Consider the following 17281-nt stretch of genomic DNA (forward strand, 5'->3'; position numbering starts at 1 on the left):
TAATAAATCTTTGGTTTATTTGCATAACGTCGCCTCTCTGCCGTCTTTTATCACGCTTGCTAACGCTAAGTTAACTTTACCAGCAGATCTGTATGAGGCACAAACTGAGGCTACAGTGAGCAGTGTGTCTCCCCCACTGTCTCGCTGCTTTCCAAACTGCCGGCTGGCTGTCGCTCTGCATCACGTGGTATAATGCTGCGTCGTTGGGAGCGCTTGTTTTCATGCAGATGATGTCCCGACTCCCGGCACGGACGGGGCCGGCAGAATTGCCGTCATTGACAAATTAGATCGCATATGCATATGAATCGAGATCACGATTTTATTACGATTAATCGTGCAGCCCGAATACAGACTATGATAAACTATACAGAACCACATCCTTGTTTATCTGTCTAACAAAGGCTAGCAGTAACCCTCTACCCAACACATTCTCACTTGAACCTGATCACATATTGACGTTTGGCCATGGACTTTCCATGTTGAGATGTGATGCGCAAGGTTCCTTGGGTGCGTTGGTTGTTGAGGTCATTTGACGCTGTGTCAACTTCAGCCTGTTACAGTTGCCGCCACTTCAAATTTCCTTTTGGGCTGTGGTAGAGCCCTGACTAATCCGTGACAGGCCCCTGTCATCACCTGGCCAGGCTCGTAGCTGTAATGAGATTCCCCGCGATGACGTAGAGAATACAGGGGCAACTGGCAACGCCCCTAAGTTTAATTTGTAGAAACCAGTTGCAATGGTCTGTCTATCCACCAGGAGGAGCAGTGAGTGTGGAAGCTGAAGCGGTTTACTGCGCTTCTTATTACTGTGATTGTGGAAGAGAGCTTTCTACACAGAGCATATTTAATGATTATCAGGCTACCATATCATAGGTCATAAATATTATGTTTCAGCGTTTTGTTATTCAAAAGAATTGCATGAAAATTAAAGTGATACGGCTGGGAACTGAGCGATAGTACAGCAAGAACAAAACTGCATTTGAATCATTAGTTTAAGCGGCTGAGTTTATCTGCAGTGGTAATGATAATAATGTTATATAGTAATAAATATAGTAATATAGTATATATAAATATATAATACCATTATTATGGCTAAATGTAATTTATGGTGCTGTTAGATTGCTGTTAGACCACCCCACTCCGTTTACAGAATGTGCGAAAGACAAGAAGTAATTATTTTAGTCTCTAAGTCATGTGCGACTCCAGCTCACAACCATTTTCTGCATGTCATCCCCCCACTCTCTCTCACTCCCCCATTTCACTCTCTCCTGTCCATTAAAGGCATTAGAGGCAGCCCCCACACATCATTAACATTACCATGAACCTTTTTGTTCCTACTGAATGTGTGAATGTGCGATCTGAACAGCTTTCCAGCCCCCACACTTTCACACACGTCGTCACACTGAGTCAACTGTAGGACTTTTGATGCAAACATTCAACAGCACATCGTCACTGTCAATGTCTGAACTACCACATAAAAGTGACATTTTACAATTCTTCATATTATAAACTAAAAAAAAAAAAGATTTTGTCTATTAATTAATGTTAATGTTATTTTAAAATGTAAGTCTCTTAATGAGCAACTTTTTCAAAATGATTTAAGTAATTATTTTCAGGCACTAAGTTATTTTCAGAACATTACTCATTATTCTGAGAGACTAACTCAATATTTTCAGATAGGGGAGACCTGGGCCAATTGTAACAAAATTTTAGGTTGTTCTTAATAACTAATGTGTTTATAACACTGATGCTGCAGCAGATAAAGGTGGTCATTTTAATAACTTAAATACTGCTGGGTGGCTTATTGTAACCTGTAATAATATAACCTAGCAACAAATTTATATTATTGTACAAAAGTACTGTAACTAATGGGCCCAACTAAATCTTTAAAAGAAAAGTAGTGCAATAAAAGTGTATTATTTGCATCTCTTTGAAAGAGATTGTGATTAATTAATGGACAGATGATTGGCTGAAACATTCTACTTCTAGCCAAAGCTTGTCAAATGCTACTGCGAAAACCCCCCAGCTATTACAGCTGATGATGATAAGGAGGCTTCTGTGAGCCACAGGCTGCTTCAAAGGCAGCAAAGATGTTTAGCAAAATGTACATGCTAAGTGTTCAAACTCACCATCCTCTCAACACCTCAAAAGGGTGCGGTACACTCAAAATTAGTTTTGATTTGTAAGTTAGCATTAAAGCAAAATACTTGGTGGTGCTCTATGTGAACGCTATATATACACACACACATATATATATATATATATATATATATATATATATATATAGATAGATAGATATAGATATATAGATAGATATTTATATATATATACATATATCTATTCCAACAGCACTCCTATTGAATGGTCCAGCTATTAAAATAGAAAATCATAATGTGGCGGTAGATATTTATGTGGGAAAAGCCTGGTTTTAAATTTGGACAGAGAATGATGGATCTACCTCAGATTTTGCCTCTCTGCCTCTTGAATAGTGTATTATCTCTGACATCCCTCACATGTTGATTTGTGTGCAGTGTTTAAGAAATTTGAGAACATGAATTGTTCATTTAGAGACACAATGTATACGTTTTTCCACACAAATGATTTTCTTCTTCCTATGACACCCACCAGGCTCTGTACAATGTTAATGTCAGCATGTAAGGTGTACATTTCCCCTGACTTTCCTGAATGTGTGTGTGTGTGTGTGTGTGTGTGTGTGTGTGTGTGTGTGTGTGTGTGTGTGTGTGTGCTGTGCTGTGCTGTGCTGTGCTGTGCAGTTATGTGTGACTGACAGAGAGCCTGCAGTGTATCAGCCCCCTGCAGATCAGCCTTTGTTGTTCCCTGCTGTGCAACTAAAGTTTTCAACCCAAGTTACCCACTCATCCTCCATTCACCACCAAAATAGAACCATGCTCAAATACGCTCAGGTTTTGGTAAATTATGTTTATTTCTTGATGTCATTTAATTTGTCTGTATTTTTTATAGTGTGTGATAAATTCCATTTAAGTATCCTCCCATGAATCAAAGATATGTGACTACTCTGCGCTACTCTAAGTCCTTCATTCCTTCTGCTGTCAGGCTACAAAATGCCAACAGGAGTGAATTATGTGTGTGTGTTTGTGTGTGTGTGTGTGTGTGTCAAACTTGGTCCTCTATATGTGTAACAGATGTGGATGGGGCATGGACTGATGACAACTTATATATAAATAATTTTCTGGCATTTATTTTCTCCTGTAGAAGACAGTATGGCGCTTAAATTGCCCTCTGGTCACTTATTTGTGCGCCTCTGCTCTCTCAGCAATTCGAAACATGTGTCTGTGATTAGATTTTTTTCCTTAAAATTCAGATACATTAATTTAACATTATATTATGTACACTTTATAAGCCAAGAGCTATCCAAATTAGATGGAAAATATTTAATTTAAATTATAACAATAAAACTCCTTAAAAGCAAGAAAATTTGTATTTAAAAGGCAAAACATTGAAACCAGGCGGCAAAGTATTAAAGTGGGTGTGTTGGGTGGAATCTTAACAGAGACAGTGAAAGTTAACATTAAACAATAAACATATAACTGCAGAAGACCATATGGCACATTATTTGCCTTCTGGTGACTTATTTCTGCACCTCTGCACCAAAACATGCAAAATAACAGACTTTTATTCCAGGAAGTGGATATTAAAAACTGTAGTGCTACACTGGTCACCAAACACAAGGCCGTAATACAAATAGTGCCAAATAGTTAAATGAAAATCATCTACAAAACCAGTGTCAGGCAAGCTACTTGGAAAATATAGTGAGCTAAGCCACATCACACACACATCAGTTACTCCACATCAAAATAAAGTTTCACTACATTGAAGCTATCCCCTGGGAAATGTAGCAAGCTAAGCTACGAGAAAATGGCAAAAGTAGCTTGCTAATAGCAAAGTTACTTTTTATTTTTTGACTTTTTGTCAAATCAGCATTATCTTAGTGATAAGAAGAACTGTCAGCCAAACAGAAAGGCACGCAAAAATGTTCAGCTGATCTGTTTATTTTAAAATAACAGACTTAAATTAAAACTTCCTTCTTTTTTCTTTTTTTTGAAGACTCTGACATTTGAAGATGTCCTTCAATCAACCCTTTTATGTCCAATGTCACAATGATGTCACTTTTTTAGCTGGAGGCAAAACACGGTTCTACACCACAGGGTTGTAGGCTACACAGGAGTCTTAAAATGTGGTCTTGTGTTATTGGGTGCCAGAGTAGTAGGAGTCATGGCTCAAAACTTATATTTTATCACATACCAGTCGCAAGAAAAGCCAATAGTGAAGCAGCAAGCAGAGTAAACTGAAGGATTAGTATGTGATGTCATACGGAAGTGTTTCCCCTCGTCTACATGGCTCAGTGTGGTGCTGGTGGCAGTCAAATTACTTATCCTCAGTTTTACCATCCTTTTATCCAGACCTCAGCAGAAAAACTGTGCACTGCACTTCAGACATTTTGCTTGGAAAAAGAACTTGTAACTTTTGTGGATGCTACTGCATTACTTGGTCAATTAATCAACACCGCTACTCAAAAGCTATTGGACTCAGAAAGTAGTGACGTTACTACCACGCTACTGAGAAATGTTAAGTTAGTAACGTTGCTACTTGTAAAGACACTACTGCTCAACATTGTATAAAACATACATTAGTGAGCACCTGCAGAAACACCTCAAAGTAGCTGGCAGTATGTGACAGTAAAAACAGTAAATTATATGCAGCAAAGATTACCAGATAAACTGCTCAGTTTTCAAAGAAAAATAATAAAATAGCACAGGAGCATTTTTTAGTGTGAGGGATGCCGCTTTTCTGTAGGCCAGCTTGGAAGTTAGTATCACCCTGGTTCCCTCCTCAAAAAGCCTATCGGATTTTTCCATTTTGAATTATTACAGAAAATAAGATCTGTGGCAAACAAACATTTATGATGCTTACATGTTTGGTACAGCAAGATAATCTTCACAAATGAACACCACTATTATGATTTTTGAAGCCTACATGCAATCGCCAAGAGTAAAAAGCTTAAGTTAGAGTATAAATGAACTACACCATGGTTGCATGTCTCAATGTTGCGCCGTCATCAAGGCTACGATGAAGTTCTGTAGTTTCATCTAGCCACTTGTTAGCAATCACCTTTTTTAAGATATAAAAAAGCTTCAAAATACACCACTGTTGTACTTACAGGCATATTTTATGTTGTAGAAAATATTAAAGTCTCTAAAACTTGTTTTAACCACAGACCTTATTTCAGGCATCTAACCAAAAACCCATTAAAAAAAAAACACTCTTTGACTTAGAGGCGAGGGAATTGTGAGTGGTAAAATACTAACTCTTTTCAGGGTTTTAGGACTCATTCCTGGGGCAAACTATGCAAAACCCAGGAGACCAGAAGAGGCGATGTGCATCAAGATAATTTCCACAGGAAACATTAAAAATAATGTTGAATAAAAATAAGTCAGAGAGATAATATTCACAAATACTCAACAGAAATTTTAAATGAGAAATAAAACTCACAAATATAGTTTAGCAACGAGAATTAATAAAGTACACTTTTAGCTCTGTTATATATGAACTATAACAGATGGGTTATTTTATTTATTCATCGTTCCCTGTTATCGATCTATGTAGCCTATGTTGACCTGTGTCTCAGACATATAGCTGCCTCACCTGTGAGTCTTTTGAGTGTTTGAATATTGTATATTTTGTATGGACTGGGCAAAGCTGCAAATGATTTGCTCTTTTGAAACCAATAAAGTTGTCTTAACTGAACTGAACTGAACTCTGTGTGATGGGAGAATTACCCAATGCCATTGAAATGTTTTTCTGCTTCATGACACCTCTTTCTCAAAGGCTCGCATATGCGGAATTGATATCTTTCTTGACTGTAAAACAGTTTTAAATTGTAATTCAAAATTGTTGAACATCTTGTGTCTGCTGAGGCTTTATATTATTCTGAAAGGCAAGTGGAGGAATAACAGCTTCTTCTCTTTCTCCTACACAATCACTCCTCTTGACAGTGCTACCCAGCCATAATCATCATCACCATCTTCATCATCATTTCCTCTTCATTCTTGACTCAATTATGCCAGCGACACTTTTATGAATCTGTCAGCTGAAATATGCCACATTCCGGCATGATTGTGTTTTATTGTGCCGCATGAATTGAATTTGCTGTTCCCAGGCTTTTTTGTGCATTGTAAATAAAAAAAAGAGGTGGCAGAAAGAGAGAAATGAAGTGGAAGTGGTATCACTTTTAACAGGCCAAACTGCTATTTTTCAGCATTGTTCTCAGCAGAGAAAAGCAGCCAGGGTAATTTGCATTTATAAAGGCCTTCCTTACACACCCTGGGTTTGGTTAAACCATTCTTTCTCCCCTCCAAATAATAGAAGCACAAATTGAGGGCTGTGGGCATGGACGGATGATGGGAAATATATTAATTTGTCTCTTGTCATTCGCTGAGGATAATTTGAATGTTGTCATGGTAATTTGGTGCTCAGAGGCTGCGGGTCACTTTCAGACAGAGACCCGGCATGAGCTTGGCACAATCCTTGTGAAGCACTGATAAGAGCCTCCCGGTGTGTGTGGGTGTGAGTACATGTGTGTACCCTTCACTGCAATGATGAATTACCTGCTTATCTGGCTCAGTCCAGAGAGGGGAGTGTATGACGGCATGGGACTGTCAGGGAAAGAAAGACGCATCAAGATAGGCTGCTGGAGAAAGAGATGAAATGATGTCGGGGGCTGGGGGGAGGAGAGGGGGTGTCACGGAGGTGGAATGGCTAGATGGGGCAATGGAAGAGGAGAGATACGGAAGTGATAGTGCTGGTGGATGGAAGGGGATGGTGACACTGAGCTGTAATGATGCATTGTGGTCATTCTGCTACAAATGGGTGGTGAAAGCTCAAGCCAGTACACTGACAGCACAAACAAGATGCTGTTTTGGAAAAAGATACATGTTCAGCTGACATTAAAGAGGACATGAAACATTAAACATAGTTATCATAATTTAAAGAGGGTCTCTCACCCTAAAAAGCTAATTTTAGTTTAAACACTGAAAATGAAAGGAATCTCAAAATCCTGTCATTTAAGTTCAGCTGTTAAAACAAAGGGCGGCGCCATGTCTGTTGTGTCGCCGGACGTGACGTCACCGGAGTGGTTGTCAAGCTAGTGATCGCAGTGAAGTGAAGACAGTGGAGCATTTCTGAACTGGGTTGAGCGCCACACTTTTTGACAATGGAGGAAGACGAACTGGAGAGGCCTGTTGAGTCTGTGACAAGCCCCATTGCCTACGCATATGAGCCTATAAGGCGTGGGAATCGAGCAGTGGTACGGGAGGAAGAAGTGGTTGAGCCGGTGATTTGGGGTCAAGGGCGTGTCGGCAACATTACGTGGTGTCAGTGTGGCGATGCCCACTGTGCCAGAGTCCATTTGGTGCCAGGAGGCTGGTCTGGACCATCTTCTCCATGACCACCCCTGCATCACCATGGTGCGCTCATTCAGCACCCTGTGCCGGGAGGTGGACGTGTTGGAGGTAGCGATGCTTTCGCTGAGGGATGTCAGAGCTGAGACGCTGCAGCGCCCGTCACCAGCAGGTAAGTCAAGCTAGCTGTAACCGCGGGCGAATGACTCAGTAACCGTATGCAGTAAAGAAAACAAATGCATGCACTACGGTGTTGGCCAGGAATATGAACAATGTTTCCATGTGCTGTTTGTTTACATACAGTTGTTGTCTGACCGAAACGTCTTTGTTTATGTCGTTTCTCCGGTACTAATTGCTAGCTAACCCATAGCGTTAGCTAGTTGACGCTAACAGCTATTAGCTATCAATGCTGGTACCTAACGTTAGTTCGCCGGTTCACATAGCTGACTATGTTACATATTGCTACTGGTGAACGAGCCAGTTAGATGCGGAACATGTCTGAGAGGCCTGACATAACAATATAATGCCACATGAATGCTTTCTATACGTAGTTTGTTTACATCGTGTTGTGCAGCACGTTATGAAACCAACGTTTGGGAAACCGCTGTCAAAACACCGTGACGCAGACAGTTTGATGTCAGACATTCAGACGGGTTCATCCTCAATAACTTTTGAGTGAGATGAGCAATACACAGTTGACGTATATTCTGGAATCTGAAAGGAATGATTCAATATTTTGTACTTTGTAGGTGATATAGAATAATACATAGAAGTGGATATGAAGCAAGGCTCAAGTTAACATAAATTACCAAATGGATTTCCACTCTCACACTCTAACAAGTGGACACATATAAAAGAAAAAAGACGCCCTGTTATATCTTTCCTGACAACAAACAACTTGTTTATGATCTTAAAAAATTGAGACAAATCTAACCAATACATTTCTTTTCCATCAGTCTCTTTAGGTTGACTGCCTACAGACAGTTTACCCTCTGGGCCAGGGGCCATTTGGGAAGGAAGAACCGGGTCCCGATTCCAGCCTGTGTGGCCTGGCCTTCCACAGATGTACAGTATGAGTGGTCATTGTTTATGACCTGGTTGGTAAGTATGTCATCTGTCAAAGTGCCTGTGCAAATGTACTGCTTATTGTCTCCCTCTTCTGTATCCTGTTGAAATGGATCGGTCTGGGTGCCGACACTGACTGTCAGGGTGTGCACACTGCCTGTCACCTGCTCTATCTCCTCACTGATGTCAGCCTCTGGGAATTTGCTGCTGGCCACCAGTTGCATGCATGCCTGCCTAACCTGTTAACACAAATGTACACTTTTTAGGTACCCAAATGATGTTATCAGCCTTAACATGAAAGACTTTGTACTTACATCCTGACTACTGATTTATTAAAGATTCATATACCCTAAACACTTTTTGTTGTGTTTTTATTCTTTCGATAACCATGCATAGAAAACTATCCAATGTATCCTCTGATTTGTTTCAGTGATGGTTGGGTGTAATTAGTTTTGGTTAAATGTCCATACCAGTTCTGGCTGTAGTGCTTGTTGAATCAATATAATTATTTGGTGTTTTATTATCATAAGATTTGTGTAAGATGTGTGTAAACACTGGGGATGTTTGCTTTGCTTCTGAGGGACATTAAACAAAATTATAATGTTAATATCACATTTCTTGTAGGAGCCTGGGTACAGAATGTAGCAGCCAGAATCATATGTCATAATGTCACCAGTTCTTTTCCTCACTGACTTATCTTCTTTTCTACAGTTCTACTAGTTATTATTATTTTGTGACTATCAAAAGTATCAATGTACAGTTATTTCTAATGTCCATGGAGAATCATGCACCTCACTACATTACCAATGTCCTCCTGATTTGCACTAATGTACAATGTGTTTTTACTAGGTGCTGTAGTGGGTAATAGTTACTAGTAGTTTTTAGAGACTGATAGTATCAGTCATGAAGTGTCTGTTGTGTGTCACTGCAGTTCAGGACCAATACAAAGTTCCAGTGCTATTTGCATAAATATCTACAATGTATGTTCAGTAAAAGGTAAAAGCTAGACTAGAATGAAATGCTGAATAACTGCCAAATGCATCAATATATTATTAGGCCTGCCACCGCTACTGTTCTTGTTGACTATTTAGTGTTATGGTAATGTTGGTTATGACTAAACATTAGCAGTAGCGAGCGGATAGCGCTAACATCGGCTAATCAAAAATGCTAATTTTGTTGTGAGCTAATTCCGGCCCGGTGGTAAACACAACATCAAGTGAGGCCTCAAGCGGGTTGCTGGACGGACGGTCAACACTTTAGGTTGAAAAAGTAAATTATTGTGCCTTACATTGTGTCGTGATGGCTCCGACATATATATGCACATGTATATTTATTTTTTAATTTGCCACTAGACACGTGTGACGGCTTTTCGGCAGCCGAGCCATGTGAAGGAAAAGCTAGCTAGAAAAAACTTTAGTGCATGCATGGCAAGAGGAATAAACAGGATGACGATGAGGAAGATAACGGGATTGGAGTTGATGTATGGGGATTTTATTACGTTTGGATTCCTGACTGACTGCTTTGGAAAACGTGGAGTCACGGTAAGTAGTGTTTCTTTAGCGGTTTGCATCAGCTGTGATGACCGCTGACTGTATGGTGTGGGATAACATGAGTTTTAGGTGAAAACTCTCACGCCTGGATGTTTATATGGGTTGTGGTTCATTTTTAGTTTCGGACAGTAACTTTGGCACATGCACCATGCAGTGCTGCCATCCTCGTCCGGAGCAGCTGCCGCCTCCTCTGTAAAATTGTGACTTTCCACCCTCCTCCTCGTCACTGGCTCAAAAGCATAGGCCACTGGGTTTGATGATAGATCAATATATCTTTCGGCTTCGTCCTCTGACATAAATTTCCTAAACTACTGCTTCTTCGTCTTCCTCCGTCTACAGACACAGTGTTGTGAAACCAACCAACCACTCCGATGACGTAGGCAGTGACGTAAAATAAAGATGGTGCTGAGCACGGCCCAAAACGTATCATAAATGCATTTAAAAAGTGGATTTTCTCTAAAATAGGCTGACTTTTCCGACTTTTTATTTCGTCAGTATGTCTTAATAATGCACACATCTCCTATGCTGGTGTCTGTTCCGTTGTTTCATGTCCTCTTTAAGATTGAAGTGAGTTGAAGGGATAACCAGTGACACTCTACCTTTTCAGAATTCCCATGTAATGGACCATTTTTCTAACAGCATGCTGTGTTTTTGAATAAGAACAAGCCAATGTGGAAACCACAGAAGTCAATTTCTAATCGATTGTGGCATCACCATGTAAAGCCTGAAGCTGATTCATTTGGCTTTTACTCTCAGGTGAGCCTCTTATGCAGTGATCAACCTAAGCAAGAAATGTGATCACGCATATTCCTGGAAAATCATCCTGCCTGGTCTTACTCTCATTATGTGTGCCATTTACAGTTTACTCTCAGTGGATCTGTGCTTACTTGTGACAAATTTTGGGTTGCATTCTAAGGTTACCCAACAAGGTAATTACAAATTCAATTAGGCCGGATTTAAAACCAGAAAATATCGATGGGCCAGACATTTTCAGCAGCAAGCCACCTATTGAAAACTTTTTTATAGCTTATAAAAAAAAAAAAACAACTATAACGTTTGAGTTGGCCTCCAGAGTCAATTTCCACAGCCCCACTGAGTTCTTGATGAAGGCTCTTAGTGTCCTGTTGATGATGTACATTTCCAAGCTCTCCAGTATCCACACCTTTCTGTGGCTCTGAGAGCTTACTAACCTCTGTCCATACTGCCTTGATCTTGGCCTCCAGCCTCCTTCTCCATGGAGGGTAGCGCTCTTTGTGGCTCATCGTATTCATCTTGTAGCCAAGAATCTCTAGGAACCGGTATCCATGGTGTACATCTCAGTAATGGTCCTAGTGGGGATAGTTTTTAGTGCTGCATTCACATCATCTAGCAGACTTTCAGAGGGTACTTTCTCACTTAGCCTTGGTAATCGGCTTTTGGGGTGCCGGGATTCCAGCTTATTCATTCTATTCAATCTCAGGTCATTCGCCCTTACTGTAAGGGAATCTATGTCGTAAGGGCTTGGGGCTTGGTACCGAATCTCGGAGGGTGGGGATGATGATGACATTGACTTTGGCCTGTCGTCCTGGCTCCCCCTTGCCATAGCATGTTTGCTGTACATAATCAGTCTCTGGTTGTGATAGCAGTTGGATCACTGGGCTAGGAGTTGTTTTTTTGTCAGTATAGATGTTGGGTTTTGAAGCATCCATATGTCCCACATTTTCTGCATGTAGCCCCTCTTGCTGGGGTTACTTGTAAAGTAGCATTCCAACAGTCCCATATTATATGCTCTCATCATTCTATGTATATATTAGGGGTGTAAGTCACCAGTTTCATCACGATACAATATTATATCAACTCTTTGGACAACGATATGATATTTTCCAATATTACAAAGTCTACCACGATTCAGGGGCCTGCGATCGATATTAGGTGATATTAAATGCCAATTTAATACAACCTGTCACGGAAGACGCTGCCACCCCTTTCTTTTTTACTTTAGGTAATAAAACACATAAACAACACAATTAATAAGTACAGTAAATTTCACTTTAAACTGACTCCACTAACACAAATAAAACAGCAAAGGGGATAAGTTAACCTTCAGGGCTTTCTGTCAGAGAGACCCCTCTGGACGAAATCTTTTCATTTTAACCCAAACCATCATCTTTTTCATAAAACTTCCCATAAAACACAGATTAACAACAAGATTATTCAACAAAAATGAAACATTCAGCTCAGTAAAAATTGTCAAGGTTCATGGACAAAACAATTGTTTTTTGTTAATTGCTGCATCTCCTGACAGAACAGCACAGTTGAATTTCAGTGACACAAACTCAATAATATCTAACTGGAAACAGATCTAGCATGTCAATAAAAGAAATATAATCCTGAGTGAAAAAGTAATGTTATCTGAGCATGAAGAACAATGTGAACAATCATTCAGCCTGCTCTCTGTCCCCCCTATACTGAGGAGACTCACTGTCTGCAGGTCGGCTACCTCAGGTGCATTCTCAGAGAAAGTGTTAGACTGCATACAGACAGCTTTCATTTTAGTTAGCCTCGCTAGCGCAATGCGCTTGTATAAACTGAACTTGTAAACCATAATATCGGTGAATGAGTGTCTGCGGACAGAGCAGATTGAAATATTACTTTCTCCATGTTGAACGCTTGTATTAATAAAGCACTAACTTTTTACTGGCAGAGGTTTTATTGCGCTTACTTACAGTAACAAGCGTAGTTGTTGTCAACAAGAGTAATCTTGGAGTGAAATTCCCTTCATCTGCACCATGGCCTATCTGCTGTTGTCTGACTTCACTCTTTTGTGTTTTCGTGTCTCTGAGTGTGTGTGTGTGTGTGTGTGTGTGTGTCTGAGTTTGTGTGCTGTGAGGAGGAGCTCAGCCCCAACATGCAGAGAGCAGGAGAAAGGTTGCAGCATGATGATACATGAAACCAAAACTAAAAGTAAAACTAAAACTAAAACTTAAAAATAACAATAACAATAAAAGAGCCGATAAAATCGGCGCTTGTTATTAATACTGTTTTCATTATTTTTGCCCCAGGCTGTTCAATACAAAAATCTCCAAATCAGTAGGATCAGACATTAAATCGACTTTACCCAGCCAGCTCTCAAGAGCAAAGTCCATGGAATGTCCGTTTGAGCCCATATGTCTACAGGTAGTCATCTGGAGAATTCACAGCGAGCGAGTGGGCGTGATCAGGGGGGTAGCCATCATTTCAGAAGTGAGGGGGACAAATTGTTCAGAGGTCTATTGAATGATTTATCATCCTCTCGCATTCCATTGCACCTCTCCTTAGCGGCTAAAGAACCACATAACCACAAACAGCCACAGTACAGCACCAGGGGACCGACCGACTTTAGTTCCTTAAAATTATATCAAAATCTCAAGTTTTAGCTGCCAAACTCTGGTTGAATTGACACAGAATGACCCTCGAGAATCTACAGGGTAAGTAGCCAGATAATTAAGTGCCAAATACCTGCCTGGTTCCTCCCTGTCACTCCTCTATCTGTTGCAATAATACAGATAATAACTGTGCAAAGCAAAATTTATAAATAGAATTAAGAATAGCAGTGGTGACATAGCTGTGGAAATTAATCGCAAAGTCACTTTTATGCTATAGATATTTTCTCTCAGCCAGTTATATTCTCTTCTCACCTGTGAAGACCCTGCATGATCATCCTTGCTGGCCTCTGGTCCACTGTCTCCTCCCTGACCCTGCTCTTTCTATTGTGGCAATAAAGATTAAAAAAAATATGTGGAAAGCAAAATTTTGAAATAGAATTAGGAATAGAAGTAGTGAAAATGCTGTGAAAATTAAGGTCAAAGTCACACAAAACTGTTCCTACAAGAGAATAACTTGTTTCTACAACGTAATTAACTTGTTCCCACAAGGTAATTAACTTGTTCCCACAAGATAATTAACTTGTGTGCACAATAAAATAATTTGGTCCAAGAAGATAATTAATAATTAATTAATGCCTGCAACATAATTAACTTGTTCCTACAAGAGAATAATTTGATCCCACATGAAAATATACTTTTTCCCATGAGATAATTAGCCTGTTCCCACAAGGTAATGAACTTGTGCACACAAGAAAATAACTTGGTCCCACAAGATAATTAACTTTTTCACTCAGGGTAATAATTCCGGCGCATATGATTTAAAAAAAAAAAAAAAAAAAAAAAGTTACCTTCCGGGACTTTAGCCTTCACTTGTCAACCCAACGCAAATTTATAATTTCTGAGGGAAACACCTTAGAGGTTCTTGGGGGAAAAAAAAGAAAAAAAAAACCCCTCACTAAGCGCTATAAAGATCACAGCCAACCCTAAAAGGATGGATTTGACAAAATATAATGAACTTGAGATATTCTGAATGTTTGCTGAAGCCACAGTCTTGGTCTACTCTGGTGGCAACTCCCCAAACAAAACGCGTGTCCATTCCTCTCGTTTATAATCTGTATAGAGTGAATCATGGCATTCAATATTCCTGGTTTTATGCTAGAGTGTAATACAGAAAGCATGGAGAAAGTAATCAGAATTTCCAGTACTGGTAAGCTTTTCCTGGGGTTTAGCTTGCAGGTGTCAATCTGCCACATGCTCCGTAATTATCTTTCTCATGCATATCAGAGCAAAAGTTCATACAAGCTGAAAATGTAATTGCTGTTAAAACATCTTATGCACCTTCTCATGTGTTTGACTTTTTTATTATTCANCACACACACAGAGGTTAATTTGGAAATCAGCTGTCCTTGGCTGTTGTGTCATCTCTGCTGTATAATGGATGTCCGCAAGGAGCACCTGAGCTCCTTCTCCCTCTCCTCCTCTTAAAGACTTTCTGTCTCTGTTTCTCTCTGTTTCTCTCTCTCTCTCTCTCTCTCTCTCTCTCCAGACTAATTCTATCTGAATAATATTAATAGGCTTAATGTCAAATATTACTCTGCTGATATTGGGTTACTGATATTTTCTGAGAAGCGGCTTTTGGCCCCTTATTGTCCTGCTCCTGTGGAGCTGATCCATATTGATGATTAATTGACCAAATTGATAAGAGCTACAGCACATGTCACTCATGTCACTTGAATCATTGGCTCACCATAGAATTTCAGTTCCGCATGATCTGCAGTAACTGCTGCTGAAAGTCTCTGTGAAATACACCCAGGATGAGAAGTGGATAATGGTTTGCCTCTTAATGTATTATTTTTCATTAATGCACAAGTGTATTATTGAGCTAATTCCGGTGAACAGGTGACCAGAAGAGACTGTCCCTACTGGTAAAATGACAGCATGGGTTTTTGTTCAGATGCTTATTTTTATGTTTTCTGACAGGTGGCCTCTTGTGGTCATAGAAATAATGACTGTTGTGCCTACAGATAGTGTAATGTGATGCTGTACAAAACATTTGACTCAGTTGGCTGGGGGGTCATGTTGGTCTGTTTGTTTGGTATTCTGCTGATAAATGCAAAACTAGGAGGCACCATCATCAAACCAAAAATATATAAAATATAAATTTCTCCCTTTTAGTTTGTTATAGCTGGACTATAGCATGCAAGGTCAGCCCTATAAACAACAAAGTCTGTCCGTGAGTGACAGTGAGTGAGTTACACCAACACATTCTCACTCTGACCTTATTACATAACGGCATTTGGTCATGAACTTTCCAGGTTGAGATAATGGCGTGCAAGGTACCCTGGGTGTGTTGGTTGTTGATGTTCTGGAACGTCGTGTCAAGTTCTGCCTGATACATGCATCCAGAAAGGTTGAGTTTGCAAACAGTCTCTTTCAAAATAAACGCGCTATGTCAGTACAACATCACAAATGGACTCTTTTTTTCATTCAACACACATGTGGTGGGGTTTAGGAAAAAAGAACAGGGTTTGGCTTTACAATCTTATGGGAAGTGAACACCGGGTTCCCGGGTAAAAGTTTGTGGTTGTTGGACCCATCCATCAAACTATCCCACCCACCATACTTGGACCTCAGCCACCTGAGCTTTCGTTGTTGTTCCGCCACATTTCCCCCCTGACCCTGCTGGGTGTCATTAAACAGTAAAGGTAAACGGCCGCGTGTCATGCTGATATGAAAGGATAGCTTTTATCATCAGCATCTGACACCAGAAGTCACTGACCAGGTGCTGGATTTGACAACTTTCGAGTGAGACTGGCTGTTGCTCTTTGGATATGAAAAGGTGCTAACAGTACTGTGTTGCAACCTCAGTAGGGTATTTGTTTAAAGCCATACTATTTATTGACTGCCATGATAGTTCTCAATTACATCCTAATGGGGTGCAATGTATCCTCATACAATTGTCCATGTGAATTCTTAGGAATATGTTCCTACAATGGTTTGTACATCTAACAACAAATTAGCACCCCTACCAGTTAAGGAAGGTTTAGAAAAAAATCATGTTTGGGAATCGTCACGTTGCGTACCTAAAGTGAATTTATGTACTACGTACTGACATTGAGACAACATACCTTAAAATAAGATTAATCTCAAATGTTCACTTGTTTTCCCACAGGACTTGAACACCTGTCCTCTGGGGAAAGTTGTGTATTTGTTTGATCCTTCCACTGCCACCTTCCTTTTTATGCAGAGTTTCGCTCTGTATACTACTTTCTTCTTTATTCCCCTCAGCAAATTGGTCACATGATCACAACCTTCCAGATTGTGGGGCTTATGAATACATGGGTTACATACTTATTACTCGTGCAGATATACATGCGAACACTGCATGAGAGCACTCTGTAGGGTATACAGCCATTCTGTTTATGACTGCCGTTTATTCATTATGAATCTATTGCACGCTACAAGAGTGGCTGATGGCTGCTCAGCTTCCACCAGTCATACAGAGACGTACATTACTGACAGAAGTCCTAAAAGAACATCCACATACATTTCCATCTGTTGATGAAGTTGATACAGTCAAAAGCTTCAGAACCACTTAGTAAGGTAGGAGTTTCTTTTTTTCTTTTTTCTTTTTTACTTTTCTCTCTGACTCTGTCCATAGTGTCATCACATTACCTGGCAAGATCATAATCAAGATCATGATAATCGCTGCACAAAACACACTCAACCACAAAAGCCCAAACCACTGCTTTTCCACTGCTACAAAGAGCCAGCATTCTGATAGGGGTGATTCAGGGTTCAATCAATCAATCAATCAATTTTATTTATAAAGCCCAATATCACAAATCACAATTTGCCTCACAGGGCTTTACAGCAACGACATCCC

General features: G+C 40.0%; 1 protein-coding gene and 1 long non-coding RNA gene across 5 annotated transcripts in view; both read left to right on the forward strand.

Annotated features, from left to right (window-relative positions):
- Positions 1–17281, forward strand: part of LOC126397419 (RNA-binding protein Musashi homolog 2-like) — a 499199-nt gene that overhangs the window by 241646 nt on the left and 240272 nt on the right. The window lies entirely within an intron of this gene.
- LOC126397714 (uncharacterized) lies at positions 6940–8855 on the forward strand. The gene is made up of 2 exons (XR_007570697.1): positions 6940–7608; positions 8393–8855. It is a non-coding gene; the product is annotated as an uncharacterized LOC126397714 (long non-coding RNA).

This window comes from Epinephelus moara, chromosome 2 (assembly GCF_006386435.1).
Source record: "Epinephelus moara isolate mb chromosome 2, YSFRI_EMoa_1.0, whole genome shotgun sequence".
NCBI lineage: Eukaryota > Metazoa > Chordata > Actinopteri > Perciformes > Serranidae > Epinephelus > Epinephelus moara.